The sequence below is a fragment of the Penaeus japonicus genome, unplaced genomic scaffold (genome assembly GCF_977035675.1).
Source record: "Penaeus japonicus unplaced genomic scaffold, GWHDUDI00000001_assembly GWHDUDI00000020, whole genome shotgun sequence".
Taxonomy (NCBI): domain Eukaryota; kingdom Metazoa; phylum Arthropoda; class Malacostraca; order Decapoda; family Penaeidae; genus Penaeus; species Penaeus japonicus.
The window spans coordinates 27,217,294-27,219,793 of record NW_028234422.1 but is presented as its reverse complement, the minus strand read 5'-3'; the positions used below and the strand labels follow the sequence as shown (position 1 = coordinate 27,219,793).

General features: G+C 43.6%; 1 protein-coding gene and 1 pseudogene across 1 annotated transcript in view; both read left to right on the top strand.

Moving 5' to 3' along the window:
• Nucleotides 1-2,500, top strand: part of LOC122252127 (uncharacterized) — a 302,966-nt gene that overhangs the window by 98,613 nt on the left and 201,853 nt on the right. The window lies entirely within an intron of this gene.
• LOC147469661 (uncharacterized) overlaps nucleotides 1,978-2,500 on the top strand; it is a 6,690-nt pseudogene continuing 6,167 nt past the window's right edge.

Here is a 2,500-nt window from a genome sequence, read left to right as displayed (position 1 = left end):
GACGATAGAGAGAGAAAGGGGGGGGATAGGGAGAGAAGAACAAAGAACAGTTTATCCAAAGAGAACCGAGAAAGATATTATTGGTTGCAGGATTTACTCATTCAAAAAACGCTTATATCATAATTCCTGATGACAAACAGCATTGGTATTAGTAATAGATAAAGAAGCAAATCCGTCATAATTCATAAACTCAAAAAATAATGACATTCTCATATTTATATATATATATATTTTTTTTTCTTTTGCTATAATCAAGTAGTTTTCAAGCACAACTCGCTCTTACTTAGCGCAAACTGCTTACTACGAGCGGGTTGTAAAAGAGCGCTAAATAGCTAAGGTTAATGAGCACGCGCATGGCCATATATAAGTGACGATTATCGTTAATTACACCCCGGCAATTATGCGTCTCCAGAGGCAAGTGTTTTCGCTCGCCTGTCTTTTTTTTCTATTTTTAGCGGAAAATTACCGGAAGGAATACATCTCAGTCACAAGAATTTTTCGTTTTTTCGATTTTTTTTCTTCTTCTTCTTCTTCCTCTTCCTCACTCTTTTCGAGTAAGATTATTGTTTATGGTCGCTCTCTTGGTTCTGTTTATTTTTCTCTTCGAAGGCATGATGTGAATTTAATAAATCTTTATAAGTGGAAGGAAAAATTGGTTTATATGTGATAGAGGAATTTTTTTATATATATATCACCGATATACGAATTTGAATAGCCTTCATGGGGATTCTTTTTCTCTAACGATTTTCGTGTCAATTTGTGAGTATAAGTATTCATAAATACTCATTTATCATGAAGCCTTATGTACTAATTCGCACATTACCTTTGGAAAATGAAAAATAAAAAGATAGGTAACTTAAAACGATAAAAAAATCGTGTTTTCTGAATGTATAGAGACAATTCTCTCTTCTCCCTCCCTCCTCTCCTCCCCTCCCTCCCTCCTTCCCTCTACCCTCCCCAGTCCTTCTTTTCCACCCCCCGTCCCTCCCTCCCAACTCCCTCCACTCACCCAAACCCCCCTCTCTCCTACCACTCAATCCGCACATTATTTTTGGAAAATATAAAATAGAAAGATATGTAACTTAAAAAGATAAAAAAAAAATAGTGTTTTCTAAATGTATAGAGATAATTCTCTCTTCTCCCTCCCTCCGAGCTCCCTTCAGTCACCCCACTCCCTACCACTCACCCCTCCTCCTCCCCACTCTCCCTTCCTCCTTGTCTACTCCCTCTCCCTCCTCCCCCTCCCCACTACCCTCCCCTCCAAGAAAGGGTTGTCACGGGTCACGGCGTTGGCACAGCGTTGGCAGGGAACGCTCTTCCGGGCGAGAGACAACAGGAGACGCGCTTGTGTGTGTGTCTGTAGGGGTTGGGGTGGGGGTGGGGGGGTAGTATGTGTCAAGGGGGGTGTGGTTATGCATTGTTACTTATCATTACTGATAGTGTTGTTATTATAGTTTTTTGTCACGTAATTGTTCTCTTGTTAACATAATTAGTTTGATATGTTGATTAAAATTATTGTCTTTCTTTTTTGTATCAGTGTTGTTCATTTTTTTTAACTGTTTTTAGAATTACTGAAATTATTATATCCATTTCTCCCATTCTAACGTAAAATCTCATTATTCTTTTTCTTTTTATCATCATAGGAATATCTGCTGTCTTTCACATACGTCCTTCTTTGTCTCTCTCTTTCTCTCTTTCATCTCCCTCTTCAAGTCCTTTTCAAAGCCATGCATATGCATCTTCTTGCTAGACAAAGGAGAAGAAAACCTCTCCGAATAAGGAGATGAGGAGGAGTGATAAAGATAAGGAGAAGCAATAATTCACAACTGCCTCCCGCTATGTTTCGCTGACGTCACTGACCAGCGCGGTTCAGGGTGTGACGTCATTAGCTTTCGGGTTCTTGATGTTCTTGACGTCATAACAGGGTACGTTTGGGATGACGTCACTACAACAGAGCGATGGAGGAGGGAGGTTATGATGTATGGTGGTTGCAGCTCGCGTGCACACACACACACATACCTCTACACACGTAGAAACGTACTATACACACTCTCACACGCTCACATACACACACACACACACACACACACACACACACACACACACACACACACACACACACACACACACACACACACACACACACACACTCCACACCCTCAGCACAGCCGGAGAGCTAACCCAGCGTGGCCTAACACCGTAACACCGTAACCTGATCGAGGCCATCAGTCAGCCACGCGTACAGACCAAGAGTTCCTTGCTCACGCCCCAGTACACTCGCTCACCTGTGTGCACTGGCGCCTCTGACCGCTGTCTACGGGGGGAGGGGGAGGGGGAGGGAGGAGGGAGGGGAGGAAGGGGGAGGGAGGAGGAGAGGTAGGGGTAGGGGAAGGGAGGGAGGGAGGAGGAGAGGTAGGGGTAGGGGAAGGGGAGGGTAGGGGAAGAGAGGGGAGAGTGAGAGGGTAAGGGTTAGTGCAGAAGAGGCAGGGAGAAGAGGGAC